This window comes from Mastigoproctus giganteus, chromosome 10 (assembly GCF_048544385.1).
Source record: "Mastigoproctus giganteus isolate SK-2022 chromosome 10, ASM4854438v1, whole genome shotgun sequence".
NCBI classification, from domain to species: domain Eukaryota; kingdom Metazoa; phylum Arthropoda; class Arachnida; order Uropygi; family Thelyphonidae; genus Mastigoproctus; species Mastigoproctus giganteus.
The window spans coordinates 96,179,069-96,206,739 of record NC_143584.1 but is presented as its reverse complement, the minus strand read 5'-3'; the positions used below and the strand labels follow the sequence as shown (position 1 = coordinate 96,206,739).

Below are 27,671 nucleotides of genomic sequence, written 5' to 3'. Positions count from 1 at the left end.
AGAAGTGGCAGACGAATTAAATATATACTTTGCAAAGATCCTTCGTGCTTCGAATATTAATTCTACGAATCAACATTCCAAGCACGAGGGAACAGTGGAAAAAGGAGTCAGACTACTGTAAATTAAGTGATATAGCAATCTCGTAGAAGAGGTTATGCGAAGCTGAGCGAAGGTAAGGCTCCACGAGTGGACAGTATACAACCTGATATACTAAGACGGGCTGCAAGTAAGTGCATCATTCCTCCGAAAGTGGTAATGAGAGCACATTAAACTGGGACGATCCCTCTGAACTGGAGAATCGCTGACGTCTCCACAACCTACAAGAGGGGCACGAAAGATGTGATAGGCAACTATAGACCAATGAGTTTGAGTACAATAGTGGGAAAGATCATGGTTCTGTGGTTAAGGATATAATAGAGGACCACTTCGATAGGAATGGTATCCTTAAGGGATCGCAGCATGGATCTGTGAAGGGTAATCCTGCCTAACCAATCTAGTTAATTATCATAACAAAGCATAAAACAGTTGGACGCAAGAAGCAACATTGATATTATTTATCTTGACTTCAGTAAAGTTTCTGATACTGTTCCTCATGAAAGGCTGTTATATAAACTGCAAACTAGGATTACTGATAAGGTATTTTGCTGGATCGAGGGAAGATAGAGAAGGAGACAGAGAGTGGTCATAAATGAACATTCCTCGGGGAGGATTAGTATACAAAGCGGAGACCCTGAGGGATTAGTTAGTGTTGAGACTACTTTTTTCCTTATCTTCTTTAATGACATTGATGAGGGAGGGCACGGGAAGTTTATTTATTCAAATCATATCATCATCAAAGTCTGATAATGATTTAAAGCTACACCCAATCATGGAGTCTGTAGTGTTACAGCACGACAAACGCTGGCATTCAACCCATGTACGCACTTTACATCAAAAACAATCACCTAGTTCTGCCCAACAAACGCTCCAGCATCCTCGTGCACGCGCTCTCTCTCTTTTATCTCAACATGATGACGCTCTGCACTTTCCATTTTATAATGTTTTATATTTATGTTATTTATGTATGCATTCTCACAGCTGACGAAGAGATACATAATCTCGAAAGCTTCTGTAATTACTTTGACTAAACTTAGTTACTGTTCTTACCGGTCGTACTGTTTACTGTTTATTCATTTATACATGGAACTCGGTACCGCAGGCCTCTTCAGTTTTAACAGGTGTTCTGTTTATAATATATAGCACTTTCGCAATTAGGGAAACCAATGTTACTATCACTTTGTATAATACGATCATGAGTCCACATTTAGAAATTGTGTTCGAGTCTGAAGGCAGACATAGAACTTCTAGAAATTATTCAAAGAAAGGCACCCATTAGTAAGGGGGGTTGCTGATCGATATCCTTGTGAAGAACGACTTAGAAAGTGCAGACTTCAAAGCTTGGCAAAATATACATCTTGGAGGAGACCTGATAGAAAAATATAAGGGCTTGAAGGGAATCTGTAAAATGAACAAGGGAGGTCTATTTTCACTGGCATAAAAGAGCAGAGAGAAGGGGACACAAATACAAAATTTGAGGAAGTAAAGAAGGTTGAATACCACGGATTTTACTTTCAGACAGCGTGTTGTACATCACTGGAATGAACTGCCTGCCGCAGTGTCGAGGTTGATAGTTTGGTAAAGTTCAAAGTGGAATTCGATAGCCACTCTTTTGGCGACAGGAAGGTATAACTGATATATTTTTTTTCCTTTTGTCAGATGCATAAAAGTCCGCTTTCTTGCACGATTTAGCTATTATAACTCTAATGACAATTCCAAAACAGCTCGGCAGAAAAATAGAGGGGCCTCCAAAAAACATTGAGACATCCTTTACAAAAGCTGCATAAGACCTATAGCAGAATAAGAAAAATATAACGCTGTGACTTAATGCTACCTTGATAATATATTGGATATCTCTTATTGAATTAAAGACTAACCAATCGTCAAGAGTTTTCGATAACACCAGGTTCAAGTTGTACAGCAGCAGACACCGCAGTGAACATTTTCAGGAAAACTTTGGGAAACACAGTTATCTGAGGCACATTCACTAGGTTTCGTGTCAGAGATCTTGCTTTACCCATTTTTAAGGTTGGATTCACACTCATTTATTGCAGGGATTTCCCAAAGTGGTTTCTAAAGTGTCTCCCACTAATCACTGAACAACTGATGATTTGAAAGTTAGAATGGAGCAAGAGGAAAAAATTTGGAAAAAGTTAAATCGAATGATGCAGCAAAAACCACAATGAAACGTAGACGCCCTACCATTTTCAGACACTTGTGAGAGGACTTCAAAGAAGCCAAGATGCGTATCTGATGTGGAAGCAGCTGATTACGAATTAGAGCATTGCTACTGTGTCCTGAAAAACATTACCGCCTATTTTATTTGCAGTTTTTCTTTCTGCACTGCAGACAGTTCCTGTATTTCATCTTATTCCACCCCGTCACCCGCCACATCATTCGTCTCTGTCCTTCCCACTTTCAGGAAGTAGGCTAGTCGTTTAATGGGAAGGGGCTGCCATGATTATCCTAAACGACGGATAAAATGGGGAGCTGCAAATGATGAACCATAAGCTTGTTTATCAGAATCCATTATCGTAAACACGAATTCAAGTTGCCGATGTTTTTTATAGGTTAACAGCAGTTCAATTTCCTGCTTTGCCAGACACGCTGCCACCTGCTTTCTTACTACCACAAACCTCAATCCTTATAACCAGCCCCTCTTCCCCCAGCGAAACCTACTTTTTCAAAAAAGCTGGCGAAATAAACGGGATTAATCGAACAACAAATATCAAGAAGAATAAATGTGCTATTTTAGCCGATTGCTGCTGTAATGTGGTATCAAAGTGCAAGATATACGTCCATTTTCAATCTAGTAGAACTTCATTTCACTTTACCAATTTCAATATGAGAATAGAATTTGCCAAGAAAAGTAATGAGTTTAAAGCTCACTAGACTTTAATTACAGATATTCAAGATGTCATTCTTACCATTTCGTGTTGTAGCAAACCAAAATCAATCAGGAAATAATGAACATAGTAACGCAGGAGTGTCTAATCCGCGGCTTACTCCATTACGTTGTGTGGTCCGCGGCAATGTAGACAGCCATCAAGCGTTATGCGTCCCGTCCTCAGAGTTTAACACCAGCGTGTCACAAAATAGTTTCACATTGATTTTTGAAAGTATCAGTTTTTAAAATAAGATTCGACTTTTTTTATATTGCTGTCTCCTATATTGTGTATCTTCCTCGGAATTTAGGGATATTGTTATAAACATATATCGCGATATTTTAAAGAAATTATTATAACCATATAATGTTATTAGTATTATCTAATATTAGTAATAACATTAAGAACAGATCCTCGAACTCTGTGTGTGACTGTTTAAAGCTGTCCAGATTTTCTCTTCATGCACGACAACGCCGCTGCACATAGAGCTCAAGTGGAGGAGGGATATCTTGAAACTGAAAATATCCAACGACTGCCGTGGCCAGCACGATAAACAGACTTAAATCCGATCGAACATGTGTGGGTCGCTTTTGGGCATCGAATTTGCACGCCGGCAGCCAACTCCTCGGTCACTTGGTGGGCTAAGGTGTGCACTGGTGGAAGAATGGGATTTGTTGCCACAGAACTTTATAGACACCCCTATATCGATCATGGTTCACTGCTGTTAGCCCTGTTTAGCTGTTGGAGGGGATCATATACCATATTACGTCAGAGGGTCTAGCTCCAATTAATACAACAGAACCTGAACCGGGAAGATCTTCATATGGTAGGACTGGTGACAATGAGCCCTGTCATATGAAGAGCCTTCCGCTTCAGGCTACATTAAGAACCCTAGATAATCGTCAAGGAAAGAAAAGAAAACACAGTGAGGCCTACTTATCCTTTCATCTACTATTGTCCTTCTTAATGTCTCAATACCGCAGAATTATGCATAATCCATCTAACGCCAATCATGGACAGTTCAGTGTCCTCAGTTAATCGTGGACGTTGTGCAATCTACTCTAAGGCCCGATGGAAAACCAGCACACTGTTTCAATGAATTTTATTTGTTGGTGAAACAGTTTTTATCTATTTATTGTATCGAGTTAGATTAGGATATTCCCAAGCAGCACTGGGTATAAATTCAACGAATAAAATCACGCATCCAAGCGATTAATTTGACTGGCAAATCGTGTCAAAGTGATCAGAGAGCGACTATTTGAAAAGCAGTTGGCCAACAGAACCGGAAACAATTAAGTTGGATGTAAGCAAACTGCGTGTATAACAGGCTACGTTTTTCTGGTCTTCATAAATTTCGTAGAATCCAGTTAACAACCCAACAAGTCCAGTTGGCACCAGCAGCATTAGCTCTAAAATAGTAGCCTCGCTCAATACGGTATTTGGAATTTGACTTATCAACTATTTAGGACCGAATATTTTTTTTGATTTAGGACCGCAATTTTTTTTGATTCCTTAAGTTTATGTTGGTGTATTTATATCTTTTCGCTTTTAATCAGTATTATCAGTTGATCGGCTTTCAAGGAAGTAATCCTTCCCAACACACACAAGTAAAATTCTGGTGATTCTCCTGTTGATTTAAAGAATAATTTGTTGATTTTTCAAAGCCCATCAACCTAAACTGTAATGTCACTTTTGACTTTTTTCCCTCCGATTACATGGTCGGCCCCGGAGCCAAGAAAATCTGTTCAATCCCAAGGAGCGAAATAAATAAAGGCTATCCAAGCATCCTTGGAGAAGACAACTTTTTCTCTTAGGACACTGAAGGACAATGCGACTCCAGTGGCTGAATTATCATTTAAGGCCCTGTTATAATCGTTCCCATGACCATCAGACTCTGTCAGTGTGCTGGCTAAAGGAATACATGGATCGTTGCACTTCGGTGTCAGACCCCCCGCTTTCATTTTACTCATAAATGTTGACTGCTGCGAGAATAAAGGATATTTTTTTTTTATTTATTCAACAAGGGGGAACAAGGTGTCAGTACGGTACTGAATTTATCATGAACATAACAATGCACTTCACATTTTACATCTTGTACCTTTGTGGGTCATTATGTAGGGAAATTAGCCAGGGAAAGTGTCACGAGCTCACTGAGACTACCACGCAGAGTTCTGTTTAATTTTCTCTAGCTCGTGGTCTTTATTCCTATATATGTGTCAAATCACACGCGCATTATTAATTAATTCTACATTAAATAAATAATCTTTAATTGGCGTAGCGGTACAGTGCACTGTTATTTTCATCACGGCCGGGTAATTTCACAGGGTGTATTAAAGGTTATTTTACGGTCATTCAGCTGCATATGACAAAGCTTGTGTTGGTTAATATAACGTCCAGCTGACAGGAACTTAAAAAGTCACAAACAACTGACCTGAGCTGAAAAGAACAAGCGTAACATATTTAAAATTTTCATTTTCGTGAGCCTGTATCAAGATAAGATTCAAAAGCGAGGGCTTCTTTAAACTAGAGGCTGAATAATTATTTTAATAGTTCAGTAGAAATCACACTGCTGTTTTTTAAAGAGTGCGAAAAACGCGACGAATTCCGGTTTAGAAGTACTGTACTTCGTTTCCCCAATATTTGCAATCGTTTAAACACAAAGAGCAGCCAAAACTAGGAAGACTGGTAACAAGAAGACTTGCCTACTTTCTATGTATTCTGCAGCTTGCAATTTGTTTGATTCATGCACAGCTACTGTTGACGCTGGTATTTTTCTGTTGAAATTGGGGAACTCATCTCTGGAGGTTTTTCAATTGGAAAAATACAATAAATAACACGATCCAGGTTTCAATAAGGAAAGATCTCGAGGCACTTGCATTGGCAGTGTTCTGTTTCACCCCCAACAATGTATACTACGTGGAGATGGGGGGGAACCACTGTGCCCTTTGACACTAAACACACTCTACACTACATTATTCTAGAAAATAGATGAGAATGATGAAATCTTTGCAAGCAGTTTTTGAAATTAAGATTTAAATTAGTTGCCAAGGCGATAAGAGCCAAACTTTCCTGGAACTGTTTAGCCATGCCTAGTATATAACGATATTTCCATATATTAATGATTGGTTTAATATAAAGCCATTAATGACTTTCCCATTTACCCATTTTCCTTCTTTTATGGATTATTAGTGCATGGATTTTATGGATTATTTTTATGGATTATTAGTGCATAAATATTGAGAACTTTAAATGATAACACAGTAATTTATACAAGTTGGAACCAACTTTTTACAAAAGCTTATCGAAGGATAAGCTTTTGTCCAAAGGCAGGTTCATTGAAGATGGTCCTAAATATCGCATATTGCGGAATTGGAAGCAAATACCACAAATAAGGTGAAAATAACACTGTGGCTCTTAACCGTCTTAATAATTTACTTAACAACACCTTCACTAATGATAATCTTCTATAGTCCATTTCTTTTCAGTATGGTTACAGATGAATTCTTACAAGAACTTCTCCAATTTATTGCCTATAACTTTGAATCTGAATATTACAGGAATGGCTTTTGCAGATAACTGAATTTTAATTGTGTAATTCATCACGGCCCTTCAGGCCTTGACCGATGCAGCCCTTATGGATGATGCTTAACGCTTAACTATGTCCGTCAATACAAAACAATTCTCAGTCGAGACTGAGTCTCCTACGATGTGAAAAGATCGACAAAAATTTCTCCGCTTTCACAGGATTCTAATCCAGACCTCTCTAAACGGATGACAAGTGAAGAAACCAGTGTGCTGTCACGGAAGGCGTAAAAGGCACTTAGACTTCGTTTTTATGGAAGAATTGCAGTTCACAAGTCGGCCCACCTAACATCGATGAATACGTTTAAACGTTGTTTGGGGTTGTACTCTTCAGCCACTGTTCGTTAATTCTGGAACAACGGCTCTTATGGAACCAAGAGGCATGCTACACAATGATTAGACGCAATGATAAAATTTGGGTTTAGGGAATGCCCAGAAATCGGTAACTTCGTTTTATTTATTTTCGTTTAAATAAACATCCATTCCTCAAACATTACAGGTGTTTGAATACTTCTGAGCGAACAGTGTAGTATCAGAATTGTAATCATAACCGCAATAATACAGCGTGTATATCATGGTAACAAAGTTTTCTGTTCTGTTTTTTACTTTTTATCATCCACGTTAAAGTCCATACAGCCGTGCCAGCGATGTATGCGCGATGAAAATGCAGGAAAGTCCAATTAATGGGAATAATGAAACAGCAAACTGATACTGTCAGCGGAAAAGGGAAAACATCTACGAATAAAAGAACCAAATTACAGAGCCAAAAACCATTCATCACCTATGAAAAAAAGGTAACACCCACAAAGTATATTAGGAGAGCAAAACTGCACCACCCCGTTTGCCACAGAAAAATCCTGTACTTTTGTGATTGTACGTGTCCTTCACTCAGAAGCCTGAAGAATAGCATGCTCGCGTCAGAAACTGGTTTATTCAATTGCATCTAATTCAACAGATCTTTATGCTTTCCAGCAGTTTGTTTCCAGACCAACCTTGACATTTGACACTTGGATTGATTCCCCCTATCTTGCTTTCACTCCTTGCTTGAGCTGTTTTTCCCCAGTCCCATCATCTTCATCTGGTTATTTACCTCTCATTTCCATGGATATTGTATCGTGCCTTGACACCAGAGATGTCTATGTCCTCTTCATCTTAATAAACTTCCTTTTGAGTTTAAAAGAATGAATGCTTAGAGCTAACGTGAAATTTGCACCAAAGCTAAAGTTCAACAGATAACTGCAGGAATAACAACTGACTCGTTTGGAGTAACCACCGTATCGAATGCAATCGTAAATCCAATAACGCACCAGAAAACAGGTGAGCGGAAACATATATCCGCCTGCACTCACTTGATGTGCAGTTGCTAAGGTTCTAGAAGTGTGCCACATATTTCAGTCATTTCCTTTGAACTTGATAACACAATCACTTAGGAAACATGCTTATATCAAACGCAAGACAAGCTTGATCACGCAGTTAAAGGTACGAGTTAAGAAATAGTCAGAATTCAGCTGACCAGCTGAATTTCACGCACTTTCTGGATTAATTAAGACAAATTCTTCGTCAAAGAAAAGCTTTTTTATCATAAAATATTTCGCCCGCACTTATCTGCATCACCAACACGATCCTTTTTCCATCAGAGAATAAATTAAGAGCGATCTGGATAAACAAAAAGCAATAAGGGATCCACGAGGGATAAACGTGTCCGAATACATTCGGATGGTGCAGACCGCAACACTTCAGAAGTCTTCTTTTTTTTTTTTTAAGTGCTCGTGACCGAATGAGGTCACCCTTTTGATAATATTTCCTGTTCAGATTAAGAAGAAGCGCGCATGTGTAACGCGCTCTCTCTAAATCCTCTTACGAGTCGAGCTATTGTGTTGTTTGCGGGGAAAAGTAGGACATCCGCATGCAGCTCAGTATCACTGGCATCTTTTACAAAAGTTATGTAGAAGGGCAAAAGTTACCAGCTCAGAAAATGTTTACCCGTGCCAACTTTCCTTTAAATGTGTCCGTTAATGGAACACCAATTCACAGTCGCTGCACTTTCTCTTCTTCCTGCTCAGTACATCAAAGACGTATTTTATGACAAAATCAGCAGCTCTTCGTAATTCTTATCGTGACATTTAAAAAGTACTTCGTGGTGAGTGGTTGTGATACAGCGTCCACAGCAATCACGAAAAGTAATCAGACACAGCCGCGTTACTCCCTTTAATCCTAGATTGAAGCAGCGCTCAAATTCAAAGAAAATAACAACTGGAATGCTTTATACGAAACTGAGTTCGGTTTTTTCAAAATTAAATTACCGGAAGGCACAAATATTGAATAATAAATCAGCGACTTAAGGCGTGATTAACAAACTGCCAGAATTCCATCGCAGATTCTGAGCATTGGATTTAAGTGATGGAAACAATCTTATTTGAATATTTTATCGTTAAATTAACCCAGCAAATAATTATAGAATTATATCTTTTATCCGCAGAATTATTGCAACAAGAACAACTGCGCATGCTTCGACTTGTGACTCGCAAAACATTGCCTCCTGTGTCCTCGTGGTAGCACGTTGGATATAATTTGAGTTCATGTTGTATTCTGCATACAAGAAACAATCTTTTTTGTTGTGAGCTCAACGCTCAATCACCTTTGGCTGGCATAAATATATCGCATTAAAGTCAAAGTTTGTTGTTCTGCTTTATTTCATACACGGACGAGGAAAACAAATCGTTCACGTGCAGTCAGAATTACTGAAACAAAGTTACTTTATCAGAAATGGTATCGTAGAAATGAAATGAATAGATAAAAGGAAGAACACGAGCGCTTTCTTGAACGATAATTCCTTACCCACATTCTTTGGTTTAAGTCAGTCACGTGATTCTGTGTCCCATGAAACGCGACCATAATTGGCAGATGTTTTAAACAAAATGCTGATTTTCACAACGATACAACAGACCAAATGATTCTTCGGTGATACTTACAGATAATTGCGCCTCTTCGTGCTCCTTTCAGCTACCCAGTCCTCCTCCTTAGAGACACGCCTGTGCGCCGCTCCTTAAAGCAACCACGACCACTGCAAGACGCTCACCGAAAGTCCAGCACATCACGGCAGCGATGAGTCACGCTGAAGGCCCTGCATGGACGACGTCCTCTTTTGCTGCAGCGATATGAATCAACGTAGCGCCTGTCGGACGGAATGACGAAGCTATGTCAAGAGGGGAGGGATGTAAGTGATGAAGAGGAAAAGTGGAAGTCGGGGAGGTAAAGAAGGAAGGGTGGAGAGGAGGGAATGGCTGAACAGCTTCTCAAGTGCTCGACATTTAAGAGAAAGAAATTTTTTTCTTCTGGAACTGCACGATCACGAAAATTACAATCCCATTTCAGGAGTGGTTTCGAATATTGGGGAACCAGAAAAAAAAAGTAGGGGAGAACTTCTCAGCAATAAGAAAATTGTCGTGTTTGTTTGCTTTGGTATTTTTGAGTAGTTGATAGAGGCATTTTAGTATTTGCTGTTTCTTTAGTTACTTTTGTAATTAACTACCAAAAGTTTGTTAGCACTAACAGAAGAAGCTGAAAGCGAATTAAAGACCTCAGAAATCTGAAAACTGTTTGTTTTCAACCAGCTCACCCACCCCAATCAAAATAGTATAGCGATGAAATGTTTCCTTTATTCTCAATCCAAACAGAAACTTGGTGTTTAATTCTATATCCTAAAATGGGTGGTTAAGAAAGAGAAGGCCAAACACTTCAATAGAAAGAGATAATTATAAGATAGCGGAGATTACATAACATCAGGAACTTCATCTCTCTCTCTCTCTCTCTCTCTCTCTGAGAAAGAGCGTTTTCAACACGACACTGATTTGTGTGGCTTGCGTCAGTTGCTACGTCACTGAGATATCATTGATCCGCTGAATTCTCAACTGGTTTTTATATGGTCAAGTATCGTCTCCATTCGCCTTTTAATTTGTCGCGGCTTCAGGACTTTCTCAGAAAGGATTTACTTGTTTCATTCTAAACATCTGCGTTATGCAATTCGGGATGCTAAAACTTAAAATAGAGCAGCTAAAATTAGAAAAACAAACAAAAAATTTTCCTAGTAAAGTAGAGGGATTGTGAGACCACTTTTCTCAGTCTTTGTTTGTTTATCCGTGAACCGCTTCCTTAACATTCTTACAAATAAAAACGCCAGAGGCATCTCTATTAAGGATGAAACTTTATTTGCAGGACAGATCGCCTTTCGAATTCATTCTATTTTAAAAAAAAATACGTTCTACGCCGGAAAATATAAAATAGTGCACACAACATGCACGCGAAAAGAAATATTCACTAAGAAGAAGGTCAAAAAGTCTGAGAAAATGAAGAAGGGGGTGGTATTAAATTATAGGTTAATTCATCCCACTTAGAACTTCTCTTTGCAGCTCACCAAAATTTGTAACCGCATCTGTGCTTGCTAACTCTAAGTTTCCAAAGATATTACTGCGCGCGACAGAGTACCAATGAGTACTGACCTCTCATTCCTGGGGTTGCAGTGGTGAAAGAAAACAACGCGAAAGAACGAAGAGAAAAGGAGAGATTCCAGCCATTGTACTTGATGCATATAAAACCATGTTCCCTGGTGTCCCCCTTCTATTCATTCTACTCCCTGCCGCTCCGCAGCGGAAGTACGCTAAATAAGCAGGATGGGTTGGAATGTGTTATCGATAAAAAGGGACGGGGCCCTGGTGATGGAGAAAGGTATCGAAGAAAAAGTCAGAAATATAGATGCTGGAAATAGCTATTAGATAAGGATAGCAGTTTGTTCTTGTATTTGAGCGTCTTTTTTACAATGAAAGAGTAAATCGTACATCAACGAAAACAGACATCGAAAAGTGTTGACATCATTCCTATGGTTAATTATCACATGCAGCGTCTGGATCCAGCAACGATTAAAAAATGGCAAGACTTTGCAAACTTATAAGCATTTAATATTTAAAAGTAATCCTCTACTGGCTGACAACGAAGCAATCTCCAGAGTCATCATCTGATGAGAGTAAGCAATGGACATGAAAGATTCAGTACTATGGAAATACGACTCCCATTTACCTCTCCTTTGTCAAGTAAGACATCGACTAATTCTGAATATAACATAGCAAAACAAAGCTCCCATTACAGAGAACCTAAACCAGTAAATTTTGTTTCTTTCTTATGTACTTGAAAAGTTCATAAATTTAACATTTGTTCTCGTGTTTTGTTTTTTCTATCGTTGGTATAACAAAGGGAGAAGTAAACAATTGGTACATAAAGAACAATACTTCAGAAATCCATCAATCCAACTCGTCCCCCACAACCTCCACTCCGTCCCGAATATCTCTACATAATAAAAGGTAACAGCAATGAATGCTACGCACTTTTATGTTTGTAATCATTTGAACGATTTATTTAAGCAATTTCATCATTTCCTTTGGTATTATCACGATATTTTTATCCTTCCTCTGTAATGGTGGTCAAGACGTATATCGTGGTCCTTCCGTCCTCCCATTGAACTGTGAAACAATATTTGGGCTGATGGCCAAGTTATTGTGTCCAGCTAAATTTACCTATTGTGATCTACACCTAATTTAAAAGGAAATAAATAAGTGGACCGAGGAGTTCCGAAAAGAAAATGGAATTAGATCTTCCACTTAAAACCTGCTCGCTATAGCATATTAATGATACAGTAATACTGAACTCAAAAACAGAAAAAAACAAATAAATCGAGCGATACATAATAACATGAGTACTCATAATAGGGAGGAAATGGGTCGCGCTTATTTTTATTCTGCCATGGCACTAAATGACGAAAGATGATAATGATAAACATTGGTAGACAGGTAAACAAAATTACAATTAAGCTCACTTATGTTGTCCTCTATTTCTTATTTGTAAAATGTCTGGAGACACTTGACTCCATAACCGAGCACATTTCCTAACGGGACTAAGATGTTTGGACATGAGGAAACCCATTCAGAGCTCTGCCTTGGACAGTTCTGGTTCATTGTTTACACAGGTCACTTAACAGGCATGCCGAGAAGGGGAAACTTCTCAAGAACGTGAAAAATGCGCTAAAGTGGTGCACGAGGTCACTGCGAGAATGGCTGCACGAGGGTGCTTACATTAGTTGTCAAGAGAACCCTCATCGCCGCTTTCTTGACCTCTCGGGAGTATCAAGTTCCAAGTAATCTTCGCCGTTCATGTTTGACAATTGCTATTCATGGCAGGCATTTCACCTTTGCGTTAAGCCGCATTACTCCAAGACAGAAATGAAGACTGTATCGTTAAGCGTCTTTGTTTCCCTTCCAGCTAGACGTGTTGTGAGAACCTTTTGACTTTGACTTTCTAGCATGCATAGTAAACGAGAGAGCAACGCATTAGGACCGACCAGAGAGTGAAGACAGCATCTGTTCGGTCCTAACTTCTCCCGCAGTTCTGATCTGTGTTTTGTAAGTGGCCATCCGGTTTCTCCTTCACAACAATTTCAAAAAAATCTAGACAATATGCCCCTTCTTACAATACATATCCAAATAAAGACTACAAAAATTAACAGGCTGTTAGAATTTTGTTAGTAGAACATTTGTTCAAAGGATTCTGCAATTGTTGTAATTGAATCATGCGTCACTAAAAGATTTTGTTACTCCTGATCCAGATGATCTTCTTTAAGAAACGCAATTTCTTTTTTATGCTTTAACCATTACGCTCAACTCTGTCTTCGTAGTAGTTGTTATCCACGATCACATAACTCCAGTTTACAAAAAGGGAGGGAGAACTGATTAGTTACTACCCCATCACCAAATTCAACGCTGTTACCAAAATTTTTTAAACGAGAATTTTCAAGTATCTCAGTATCTACCCCCATCTTTTTACCAATAGTTATCAATCCTTTTTTCCTAAAAATCCACCTTCTTCTAAGATCATTGTATTTATTCACTTTAAAGTACTTGATGCTACTTAGAAATTGAATAAATACAGTGGTACTGGACAAAAGTAAATATTAAAATAAGCAGATAAAAGTATACATTCATGTTCATCCTCGACAGTCGTTTGATTCTCTTTGTCCAGACATTCCTCTCTTTATGCCTATGGAATATGTTTCTCTGTTTACTGTATCTGCTTGAATTGCTGCTTAGTAGTCGGGTATTATCTGCTGTCATTGAATACGAGACTTCAATTCCTTTCAGTTATTAAGCTGCATCCGTCTCACAAGGTCTCCTTTAGATCCTCATCTATTCATACCATATTGGAATGATCTATTGTTCTTGTTCCAGTCTGCCAACATCGAGCGATAACTGTTCGCGGCTGATCGGAAACTTCCCAAATTTAATTCACATTAATTCATCTTCTGAGAGCAAAGAACCTCAATAATCCTCTCTCTCTCTCTCTCTCTCTCTCTCTCTCTCTCTCTCTCTCTCTCTCTCTCTCTCTCTCTCTCTCTCTCTGTGGTTGATGTTTCTAAATCCTTTGAAGTGTTTTCTCTTAAATTACGAAAATAATCTACAAAGCCATCAGGTACTCGAGGAAATTGTTCATCCCGCTCCAATAGTCCCCAAGGCGCCATTTCCGATAAGATACATCTTGTCAAAGCCACAAAATAAACCAATTTAAACCTAAGTGTTAAAAGAAAGAAATGCTCTGTTTACACTCAAGCACAACCATGCCAGTCAGAAGACTGCGCAGTTATTACAAGAATATTATCATTAACTGTGTTTGAGTGGGTTTGAACCGCCATTAATTCGACCGCATGTACCACTTTACTTGGGAATTGACTACTCGGCTAATAAGCGAAACAAATTCCAAAAGTTTTAATGTCAAGGTAAAATAACAGACGTTTATCGGCCGTATAGCAATAAAAAGTTGAAAGAAACAATTTTACTTAACTGTTGGAGAAACAAGTTACAGCTTGCAACACGCACAACTCACAAATGAAAGCAAAATCCTTCGGTTCCATAGTTTCTCAATATGATAGTGCGTTGGTCAGCAGGTTCCTATTGTCAGTTACAGCAACTCGGGCAGGCAAGAAATCTGAAGTGTTTCAACTGACCCATGGTACAATGGACCCCGGTTCCACTATGATACTGTCAGATAATACAAAGACTGATAAACAAAAGTGAATTACAGTAAGCTTCTTATAATTATTCTTTATCACCACTCTCCGTATCTTCGGGGCAACTGCCTCCTGAGTATAAATCGAACGACCGTACTTTGTGGTGTCACGTGCATTCGAATTTTCTCGAGTTTTATAACGAAAAATTTTCTGAAAGCAAAAATAAACACAGCGGGGGATATTTTACTCGTGGGTTCAGCACATTTTCTTGAATAGGATTTCTTGAACACCACAAATCAATATACAAATTTATATTGTGGTTTATTGGAGATAAAACTAGAGAATAGGAGTAGGGAGAACTCTTCTGAGCTGAATTAAACGCCGATATTAAAAAGCAAAGTCAAACATTGAATACGAAATTTTGATCACAATTTTTATTAACGTATTATACTTTTACATAGAGTGGACGTTTGGCATGTGCATTGAATACGCACTTTGGGGACATCGCATAATTTCATTATGCGATGTTTGGGGACATCGCATAATTTCATTATGCGATGTCACTGGATCGAAAATAAATTGGAGTTTACAATATCGTTGTTTGTGTCAATTGGTGAAACATCGCTCAGATACAAATTTCAAATTTCACAGAAACTTGAAATCGGCGAAGCAATCCGTACCGGATATCTTGAAGATTCACGCCCACTCTGATTCACTAGTACACGCCATTATTTTTGACCACTGATGCAGAGCAGTAGAAATCCCTAACTGATTGAAGGTGAGTGGGGTTAAACGTACACCTCTTATATTACAGGACGACGCAAATTGGTGACTGCTGCACCACAGAGCGTGCTCCTGTTCGGTTATGAAAGTTTTTTTTTTAAAAAAGGAGCGGAGAATATATTGGAAACGCATCGCTAGCCCCATATCCGGGTGATATGTAGGATATGGGAGTGCCATAATGCAATCGTGGACAGTTGCGTTGAAGAAGAGTGCCAGCTGGTAGAAACCGCTATCGCGGGTACACTTCCTAGCAGATGGAAAATGCAGAATAAAGTTATAAATAAAGGCAAACGGAATAAAGTAAAAAATGAATTTAAAATTTATTTATTTTTTATACTCTGGGACAATCACCCAATGGTAAGCGGACTTTACAATTACACTGCAATCGATACAACAATTCCAATAAGCAAATCGTCATTATATTTGATTAATGTTCCCAATGAGATATGCATCCTTTCCGGGAATCATTAATCCAAACTGCAGTCGTCCACCACAATCTGCGCAAATACTCTATCGAATACGATAGCTGTTGTGCACTTTTAACAACAAAATGCTCACGACCTTCAAAACGACCTGTTGAACTTTTGATCAAATGTTAACGTAGGCCAATGGACTACAGCTACAAACAACAAGGAAATGTTCAATGCAGGCGAACTAGAAAATCGACATTTTTGACAATTTTGTAAACAGAAAGTGTAAATGAAACATATCTTCAATAAAAGGTCTTCTTGATAAGCTAAAAAAAAAAAAAATTAAGAGTGCATTAAAACTCTCTGTCATTTCCAGAGGGAGAGTTTTAATGCGCTCAGTCTTCTCCGTAAAGTTAATGACTCAATCTTCTCAGTAATTTAAAGCGATGGCGATCACCTCAATGCCACTGAAGATCTGAATAGCGTCAATCTGCTATGCATTATCAAAGCAGTTCTTGAATACATCTTTGTTCACGATACCGGACTCGAATTTTGCATCAACGAAGATAAACCACATATCATTCAAAAAATCTGATCCACGAATCGAGTTTATGATATTAACCGAAATCCATTGAGTTAATCTGCAAATATGAAATTAAGAAATTGGTACGTTTACGTAAATGACTTCTGACATTGTAAATGAGGATATTGTATGCTCGATGATAACAGCAGAACTAGTAGGGTAACGGACAAATGGATTTCATATGTGTTTTGATCACGGATATGTCACCAAATCCAGATGTAGGCTTTTTTTTTATGTCTGTTCCTTGATTTATGGCAGAAAACAAATTGAAGGAAGTGAGAGATATAAATAATATCAGTGAGAGATATAAATAAATCGACCGAATTTTAATCTGGAACCTTATTTTTGACCTTTATTCGTATCTTTATTTGGTGGTAATAAAATATCTTCGAAAATTTGACTTCTCAAATAACAACCCAGTGCAACACTAGTAACCAAAGCAGCACTTCAGAAAGCACAATTTATCGAGTCGTGTCGCGGATGGGTGTATAGCAGCCAACTACCAAATCTCAATTGTACTCAGCAAACAAGAATGCGCGGTCACAGAAGATCCAAGAACACCAACACGGGACACTGGATGTGTGGAAAAACGTTGCCTGGTATGACAAATCCCGGTTCCTGCTTTTTCACGCTGAGAGGAGGATCAGAATATAGCAACAACTACATGATTCCGCGGTCTAATCTTACCAAGTATCAAAAGTGTCGGCTAGTAATGGTGTTGAGTGCTTTTGAGTTGCGCATTGAACCTCTTGGTACCATTAAAGTGACATTTGGATGCCACGGGTTATTTTATCAAACATTACAGTTTCCCATTTACAATGCGCGAGAAATCAGGGCAAAATTACAAAAACTGTATAGCGTTAATACGAATATATATGGAACACATTAAATACTTATATAAATTGTATTAATATTAATAAAAACTGAATATTGATAAAATTTTGCATATCCTTTAATTTTAAAAGTTTGCTAAACTCATTAAAATGTAGAAAAAGAATCAATCATAAAAACATCCAATAAAAGCAAATAAAATATTGGACTGAATCCACCGTGGTTAGTTCGAAATTTTAAATAAAACAGTTTTACGTTTCTAGAAAAATAAACTGGGGGTGTTCAGAGATATGTAAGGAATTAGAAGGAAGTTTATGCAATTATTGTTGATAACCTTATGGATGAATTTTAGCCCTATCAGTTGTCTTCTACGATGAAGTAACTGTAGATTATATTTCTTGAGATACTCTGATTATAATTCTGTAAAAACCGTCATCGGCATATAGTAGTATATGGACATTCATCAGAACCCTCAGCAAAATCATTATTTAGATGTTTCTTTGCACGTTGAAAATCACGATAATGGTAGTGGCTTTTTTATTATTATAATGCACGCTTGAAATAAAGTATACGACTTTTTGTGTCCAATTGCGTTTAACAGATTCCAAAATGGAAACATCTTTTTTCTTGGATATACTGTTGGTAATAGAATCAATATTTTTTTCTTTTACACCTTAATTAATTGTTTTGTTTATTTTCCAAATGAAACGAATCGTGGCCTATCAGTTGGTAAATTGGGACGTTTAATTTTTTTTTTCAATTTGCACTTTAATTCAAAATTAAACTAGCCAGCATACTTCCTATTACTGGTTACCATAGTGGGAATTTACACATCTATTGTTTCTTTAATTACATGCAAAAAACTATTCACTTAATCATTAATATCTTGAAATTGTTTCCAACTAGTCGCATCCCTTCATGGCTGCGTAATTCTTTAATGACCTCTAATAAGAAACTATGTAATCTTATCTCCATATTTAGCGTACAAGAGTGTCTAATTTATTGATATCTAGTATTTATGAGTGGTACGTGGGTGGTACGTCTGCTAATGGGTTCTTCAAACTGCACCATGTCAAAAGGCCAGAACTAAACAGAACTGCATCCAGAAAAATGAAAGGAATTCAGTTTACTGCCGTGGTCCCCAATCGCCAGATCTCAATCCAGTTAAGGAACTGTAGGAGTGTGAGCTTTTTGGAGTACAGAACCGCAACGGACCAACATCCTTGTAGCACGCTCTCCATACCAAGTTCTAAAGGCTAGAAGAGAGGGGCTCTATTCGCTATTAGGTAGGTGCTAATAAAGTGACAGTCAGTATATACCTCAGCGGGAGAGGTTGAGGACTCATATGCTGATGATTCATGAGGATCTCCCTCTTCTCAATAAAGAAAGGTACAATACATATGTAGATACAAAAAAAAAAAAAAAAAAAAAACAGAAAAGAAAAAAAAAGCGTTGTCGATTTAGATCTTCGCAGATTTAGGGACCTTGTGTCAGAGCCTGAACGAGGCACCTTCCGGAGGCTTAAGGCTAGGAATTGAGCAACCTTTAAAGCATTAATTTTCCATCCCGGCTCTGCCTTGTGCTAGGGAAGAAACAGTCCAACGGTTAAGACAGCCATGGCGATCAATCGTAATTATTAAGTAGCCCAAGAAAACTATAGTCCTTACCATTATTGATCCACATGATGTACTTAGTGAGTATTTTGTCTTCTGTTCACTATTGCTACTGAGCTTCTTTCGGGAAGCCGAGCGGAAAGGGTGCATGTTTTGCGAATGACTGTACCTAGTTTATATCTCCAAGTTTCCTGATCAATTATGAGAATTCCACCTCCTTACCGCTGTGGTAAGATCCATTTCAATTAAACTATTCCATTAAATATCGCGATCATCTACCAGCTGCCATCAGTTGCCATAGAAACCGATTTACTTATGTAGAAACTATTTCGATGTAAGTTGTTCTGTGCTCAAAACCATTATGATTCTTCGTGGTTCCTTCGATCAGGAAATTATCAGAAAGATCAACTAAAAGAAATCCGTGCGCACACTTTGCTGCTTTGTGAGTTCATTAAGCTCTACGGAAGAAAAGGACACCGCTGTTTGATAGTTACAAAGATGTTAACATGACTGCCAGGCTAAGATATTTTAGGCGTCTAGACAGATATACGATTAGAGACCAGAGAGAACTGTTCATTAACATTCTGTTACTGGACAAATCCTCTCTGGTCACTGTGCCTTAACAAAGTATGTAAACCAGAATACTGCTAATCTGCAATGAATATTTCCCATTTAATAATAAACGAACATTTGTTTACGTAATAATAGTAATAAGAATAGTTTGTTTAATAATAGTATTAATAATTCATTAAAGCGATATTAAATGTTTTTTTAAGAGAAAATCGAAAACAGTTGAATAGAGAAAAAAGAGTTGAGGAAAGAAAAAGTATTCCCAACTTTTAGTCAGCAAAGGTGGGAATCAAAGAGAGTTGCTGAATGCCAAATGGAGTTTTTGCAAGAAATGTGGTTTTAAGAGAATTATTGCAGTGATGAACTGGTGTAGTTGGAAACAAATTACATTTCGATGGATTCAGTTTTTTATATAGCGCATTGCATCTAAGGCCATATTATGCCTGTAAAAGCGTGTATTCACAAACCGAATTTGTGCAGGATGAAAAGCCTTACTTTTTTCACCTGAGAAGGCTGACTACACACCGATTGAAAAGGGCTTTTTAAGAGTTCTTCCGGTCTCAGACGGGATTCTAACCCATATATCCTAAACAAGGGAGGGACAAGTGGCGAAACCACCATACTATCTCGGAAGACCATCACAACGTGAACGTGGGGCAAAAAGCGGAGGAGATGTGCTCAGATGAAAATGCCAACAAATAGCATACAGTTACCATAATGTAAATCCAACTTTCTATTTTATGATTTTATCCTAAATTTCCTGCACAAAAGAGAGTTTCAGACTACGCATTTCTTTATGCAAGGCTCATTGGACCCTATCAAGTTCATAAAGACCATCCTATGCACAACTCAGGATGAAAACGATTCCTTTCTGTAAATAAGTTGCATTTTGTGACCCAACTAACTGCTACGGCTGCCCTTTGCCCAACGAAAGGACAACCGCAGCAGTTGCGACCCTGCCTCTAAATGTCACGAGTGGAAGGCGTTTACTCTTTTATATTTAATGGGCCGCATACAGTCACTCGAACGTACACTTACAGAAAATACTGAAATCCCACCTTCATGCGATTTAAGAACAAAAACCAGCTCCTGTGAAAGATAATTTAGGAGGGGGGGACCGTTTTTTCAACAAACGTTACAGTCGTACAGAACCTCAAAACCCACTTCTCGCCAGAACTCCACCCTAGCAACAAGAAGACAACAGGTGGGCGGCAGAGCTGCTGAGCCACTAAAAAGGCCAGTCATGAAATAACGTGCCTCACGTTCACTGTCTGTGGCAATCTTCTTGCAACCCCCCCTCCCTTCCCTTACCCGAGAAGCCCATCGGTCACGTTGCAGTCGAGGTACTGCCGGTTATCACACAGTCGGGAGCGCTGACTTCTGAATGTTTCCACGAGCAGCATCGTAATTGGTCAACGCATCTGCAGGGTGTTGGCTGAGTCTCCAGAAAGAGAGGCTTCTTTTAAATCATTTAGCTGTTGTCGTTATTTAAGGCGCATCAGCACTTTAGGTCATATTGCGCCAGTGTGTTATGTCTGTACGGGTTGGAAAACCCGTAATAACTCACGGAGAAAAACCTAACTCCCTCCCCCTGAGATCGGCTAACTACAGCTCCGGTTGAAGAGGTTTTTAAGAATTTTTCCGGTATCTGATAGGATTCAAACATCTGTTTATATATATATAGCTTACGTGTGTGTGATCAGTAGCCCGTTTAAGCATAAAGGCCCTATGAAAGCGCCTAGTGTTCCAGTTTTTTAGATCCTCCAAGAGTTGAAATACTCATCTACGTACACAACGTAGTATGGAGTTCAAAATCCCACACTGGATATGTTAAGATATGCTGAGGTATTCTAACTAAATTTTCCTTTTCATTTATTAATTAATTAATTTATTTTTTATTAAAATTTCTCTTGTAACCCCTCCGGGCGATCACAAGTCGTTTGCTGTGCACCGCTGCTTCCTACAGCAGAAGCAAGTCGAACCTGCTTTTCCTTTCTGCTTCACACGCTTCGCGTGTCCCACCGTTCATTCAAACTTCCTTTTCGACAGTGTGTGTGTCACCGAAATTCTAAGAACCGTTACTGGGGAACGAACGAACGTCTGAGTGAGCGATAACTGGCCGAACAGCCATTATTTTTCCCGTTGCTTTTACACCGAGATCATTTGTATCCATTTGGTGGTATTCGTTCATCTCCTTAAAAGGTTTTAGCCGAAATGCTAAAGAAAAAACCTTTTGTGGTCCTGCTGATATTCTGCTTATCGATCAAGGACCCAGTGAGAGGATTAGGGGAGCAACGCGCTCTGGATTCATGTTCGTAGTACCACATTGAAGATGAAAATTTTTATGGCTCTGTAGAAATAGAAGAATTACAAAAATTAAGAATTTTATTGTTTAAATACAGTTGAAACATTGGAGAATACTTTCAGATATGAAGATTATAACCAGAATCACAAATTATACCGCGAAGGCTTCACGGGTTTTGGCTAATGTTTTCTTCTGGTGGAGATCGAGTTCCTCTTTTTGGCACTGCATGGTAATCACTTTAAAAAGTAGGAATAATAATTCAAATTATGAGAAATTGCGTTGTTTTTTTTAAATGCTGCTGCCCATTAAATAAAGACAGATATTTAAAAGCAAAATCATCTGATAGTTGGTTTAATTTACCTAAATTCCTCGGCTGTCCTCAAAGTAATCGTGCACTTGCTTAGAATGGCATCATCAGTTTATTTATATTTTTTATTTTTATTTTTCGTCCACTCTACCCATTTCCACCACCTCGTTTCCATATCAATGCAATTTCTTGAAAACTGTGGCATCGGACCCAGTGAGAGGAGTGGTCCGTTGCCCTTAATACACTCCGCTATACCTTTTAAGTATCGCTGGGTGGAGCTTTCGGTTCTCCAACTCCTGTTAGCATATCTCAATGAGCTGGTTGCTATTTATCGGTCATTTGTCACTTCTTAATAACTGTAATGTCCCTTTTCGGGTTGTTTTGTTGCATTAACTAACCCGTGCAAGATTATCAATCCTCCCACTTGATTCCAGGATGATGATCGCGTAATCTGTATACTCTTTCGTCCCTGCAGAGGCGCCATGTATCACACGCCATCAGAAGTGGACCCGTAACGCATACCCCACTAATGAAAGGCACAGTAAGGCATTCATCATCGGCCAGATCCTGACACCAGCAGCTATTGTGTTGGGCTTAGCTCATGCGAGAGGACCTTTGACTTTCAATCAGGGACGCAACGTCAACAATAAAACTGGCGACGACCCTACCCACGGCGACTGCTTCCTTTAGATTCTTTGCACGAGTGTGTGTGTGTGTGTGTGTGTGTGTGTTTCGTGAGCTGGGGAACAGTTGACGACAAGCCTTTGTTCAGGTGGGTGGTACAACAAGAACCCCATCAAGTGTTGCTCAGCTGACGACACAAGCAACTAGTTTATTGCTATCATCATATTACGCTACTAAAGGTTACCTTGAATCAAGCAATGGACCTCTATTATGAGCACTAGATGGCGCTGCCAAATGGTTTTTTGGGCAGTGACCTCATTATACTTCGAATGCTTGAGTTAAACGCTCACCGAGTAATTTTGCAAACTGCACTGAGATGCTTTAATGCTCATCCAACTTTGCCACTGAAAAACAATAAAAATAACGATTTTGAACGGAAGTCTTTTTGGTTAACAAGTGTTTGATTCTTTTATAATTTAGTCTAGTTGTAAAATAGTAAAATTATTAAGGCAATGTAAAAATTTAAAAAAAAAAGCATACTTGTCTGTTAATGCGATTCTTTAATAGTTCTTTTAGAAGCCATGGAGGTCATTTAACTCGGCTGAAAAGCTTTTTAAGAATTTATATGCCATTTGCCAGGGCTACTGTAGTTTGCTGTTTAAGATTTGTTTTTATAAAGCGAATCTTCTTTCCTAAAGAAGCCGATCAGCGTATCTGGCCAGTGTCAGCTTTCGCTGGCTCATCTGTGCATTCCACTTGGATGCCTGACAAGTGTCAAACTTGCAGGGGTGATCGTATTAGGAGTAAATAAGAGGTCATTATCCCTAAGCAGGAGTGGAGCATGCGGGTCAGAAAACAGCCTCGCCGAGACCCACCTTTCCCGTCGAATTCCTCTTTTCTGCCAATATCCGAGTTTCCCACCCCCTTTCCCTACACGATGTCCGAATCGAAAAAGCGTTGGAATTTTTGGAGTAAACAGGAATTGGACAGTAAAGGCGGGCCCCATTGAAGCTGTTTTTATTCGAGACATATGCTGGCTCTCAATGTTCTATCCCTAATACCAAAATGGCCAACCAAAGCCCAGAGTTAATCCAAGTAGAATCTTTCCTCCTCAACGCAAATTAGGGAGGACTGTTGATAGAACAATCCTCCTTTCTGATAGAATCTTACGGGTGGTATTAATCAGGCCTGATATTATCAGACGTAGTAAAAGAGAGGGGCAAATTCTGATCATGTTTGTCATCCTGTAATTAAAAGAAACAATAACTCTGCTGCCGAGTACTTTGGAAGGCTTGCGTGCGTGTTGAAGGCCTGGGAAGGAAATATTGACTGCCGGCGTAGGGGCACTAAGGAAAGATTATATTTGAATGACGTCAACGCCAAATGAATGTCGAATCATTTCTCCACTGATCGACGTCAAGAGTGTGATTTCAAAACACCGTTGTTTTGAAGAAATGCCAGTTCAAGGCCAAGGAGTGGGTGGTGGAACGAATAAACTCATCTTGACTAAATAAGAAGGCAAGTGTTGCGAGTAAGTGCTCCAAATCGGTCGCTGCTTTGGAAATTCTTAAGTTCTCCGAGTTGCATATAATCCGTCTCTTATCACAGTAGCCGGCTGACTGGTCACATGCCCCTGTCACAGTTGTCCTGGCAACATTCGGTGATTTATTATAGCAGCAAATCTGCTAGACCGTTGGTGAACTTAACGCCTGTGGTTGGGCGGCTTTTTCAACAGTAATTCTAGCGAGCTGCGTTATCGACATACTTTCTTTAATTAAGTATCTCTGACGTCAGCGATTAAGTTCTCAATATTCAACGTAAAGTACCACGTGACAAAAGTGCCGGTATTGAGTAAGTAATGTTTAATACGTACAATTTTTGTAAGGATGCTCTTCAACAGAATGATCCGATGTGCTGTCATCCCGAGCGGCCGTTCTGGAAGTTGCCCAGGACAAAGAATGAATTTTATTCCTTTAAATTATAACCCATGACATTCACCCACGTCTGAGATTGGAGGTTACCATCAATGCGCGAGTGGCACTTCTTAGAATACATGTTTTGGAAATCATCCATTCAGAATGCTTCCGAGTTATGTAGGTAATTGACTACAAGGCGGTCGGTCTGCCTGTTTTGAAGAATGCAAAGTCCAGGTTTCTGGTAGCAAAATCCACACAACTATCGCCCGTGACTGCTAACTTACTCGTGGTAGGAAAAAAAGCCCATTACATTTCCGAGAAACTGAATCCAGATCTTTTCCAAACGTTGCAGAAGAACACGTTTTGTACCTACTGCGCTCAACTAGAGGGTATGTTGCATTGGAGGGCGATTACGAATGGCATGTGAACTGGAAAACAGTGTCCCCAGGTTCCTTACATCAGGGCTGATAAATTTCTGAAAATATGTTATGAAACTACACACTACACTGAGAAAAATGAGTGATCTATCAGACTTTGAGAAAGATCCTATCGTGGATGCACGTTTAGCAGGGGCCACGGTTCAAGAAACGAAAGACATAACTGGTTTCTCAAAAGCATCCATCTTAAAGCTTTTAACGACTCGAAAGCAATCAGTTCTTCCACATCTCAAAGGCGTAGATGTGGCAGAAAACAATACTTCAAGAACAAAGCTGTCGTATCTTAAGGAGGACTGTATAGAAAATTAGGACATCCAGTGTGCATCAAATAATATTTGAATTCAACCAAGACCAGAACTGCTCTGTTTCAACACCCGTACCACGCAAAGGGAGTTGAAGAAACTGGGTACTAGCAGTCACCTGCCTATTCGGAAGCCACAGAGAAAAACAGAAAAATATCCACTCGCAGTGGTGCCGATAACGTTGTTATTTTACAGTGGAACAATGGAGGAAAGTCATGTGGGTAGACGAATGTGTGTAGAATCACACATTCGTCATGTGGGTAGAATCACGATACATTTTGTTTTGCACTGATGGTAGACAGAGAAGCGAAATCCTCACGAAGTGATGGACCCTGCTTGCTTTGTTAAGACAATCCAAGCATCTCGAGGTGGTATCATGGTATGGGGAATGTTTTATTAGCACGGACTCGGTTCGCTGATGCAAATGGAAGGTCAAACGTCATCTAGGGATGCCTGAATTTTGTCAGATCTACTGCACCCTGCAATGTTACACTTTTATCCCGAAGGTGAAGGCCACTTTATGGATGACAATACGCAGCTCATCGTGCAAGAATGTTTTGGAGAACAGGACACGGATTTCCACCATCTTCCCTGGCCTCCTACGTTCACCTGATCTCAATTCTATTGAGAATGTGTGGGACATGCTTGAGAGAGCTCTTCTTTATATACCAACCTAAATATCATCCCCTGGAGAGTTCTATACCATCCATCAATATTTTTCTTTTTTCTCAAATGCTTGCCGGTGTGATTGACCTCTAATCCACGTGCTAGACACATAATGACAACCTATTCCTACCGTTATATTCCGTGCTGTCCAACCTCTCCTGTCTAAAAAAATTTCTTTTCAAACAACGCAGTCAACGGCTTTAATTCACTTGCAATAGTCCCTGTGAAATACTCTGAAATCAAGCAATAGAGTGAAGAGCTTATCTGAAGTACCCAGCTTATTTCAACTATAGATTTCAGAAAACTTTGAGCTGCTATTCTTGCCTTTTTTTGTACATCTTTCTAGCCGATCGACTCTGTAAAAGGAGTGAAAGCAAACATTTGCTAGAATAATAAACGGATTTAATAACAACAATTATAATAAACAGAAACGTCTTTAGTAGTCATGCGGGCTTGAACCACGGTCACTCAAAGCATGCGCACCCTCATGCCTGACCGCTATATTGGAACTTTGTATTAGTTATCTGGGACCCATTATCCAAAGTATGTCTCAAACATGGGCTTCCTGCTGACAGTACAGTACTGTATCTGCGAAATGACGAAAGATATAAGCCGGGAACAGCTTGAGGGATGGCACTGTATTGCCTTCATCTATACTCAGAGCAGCCATCTAAAACGAAACCTCATTAAATGAACCCGTGGTTATCTTTTATTCCTTTTCTAGTATCTTCACGCAGCTGAAGATGCTCCAGCTATTCTCACAAAATGCGATCAGTGAGCTTCAGAAAATATGAAGATTCTTCCCCATCTTTCCGAAATCAACATCACCGTTTCAAAGTGATATTCTTTATTTTCAGGATTTATTTTAACTTCTGGAAGCCTTCAAAATAAGTGATCCTTCATTTCTCATTAACATAAAACGGGGGTTATTTATTAAATAGAAACAAGACAAAGGTCAGCGCAGAATGTCTACAACTATGATTTCGGAACAATCCACAGTTTCGGTCAGAATTAATGGTATTTCAAAGGTTTATAGGTGGCAGCAAAAACAGGCTTTGAGGTTTGGAGGTCAGCACAAAACGGGTTGCCACAACAACAGCAGCAGCATCCCATTCCAGAGTGTTAACTAGCAACGTCTTATTGACGTCCTAACCAGGCCTTCTAATGAATGACAACCCCGCTCTCCCACTGTTATGATTTACAGCGTCTCTATTTAAGTTTCAACCTCGTGGTGTGGATATTTCAGCCCAGTTCATGGGCCCGAAGCCCAGTTAGCTTTCTATAAATCACTTCAGTGCTGCCAGTTATACCGCGGTGTACGCCAACAACAGGTATAAATAAATAGGAGGAAAATATCATTAATAGATACATTAGTAATCAGACCGTGACAGCCTCTGTTGCCTCGAGCCTCACTCTTTGTGTTCGCTGACCGTCCGTTTTACGGGTTCCGTTGCGCAAGAGTATTCTACTGTTCCGTACTGAGAACGCACATGCAGAAAATTGAGGGTTGGTGGGGGGGGGCGGGTTCTCAGCCGTATTTTCCTCCTTAAGGAATTAAGAGTTGCGCTTATTCACTGAATCGCAAAGGGCAGTTGTTTATTGACCCAAACAACATGTCCGCGTGCCGATAAAATGGATAGAATGATCCCGGTACGGCAGTCACATGTCTGGAAAAGGCTAAGTGAGCCACGATTGTTCTACGATGGTCATTTAT

The 27,671-nt window shown here is 39.2% G+C and overlaps 1 protein-coding gene across 1 annotated transcript in view; it reads right to left on the bottom strand.

Moving 5' to 3' along the window:
* The window catches only part of LOC150079175 (uncharacterized), a 55,006-nt gene extending 45,357 nt beyond the window's left edge, over window positions 1–9,649 (bottom strand). Inside the window, exon 1 of the mRNA XM_090382574.1 lies at window positions 9,536–9,649. The gene's annotated coding sequence lies outside the window, so the exon portion shown is untranslated. The remainder of the gene's footprint in view (window positions 1–9,535) is intronic.
* Between the last annotated feature and the right edge of the window lie 18,022 nt (window positions 9,650–27,671).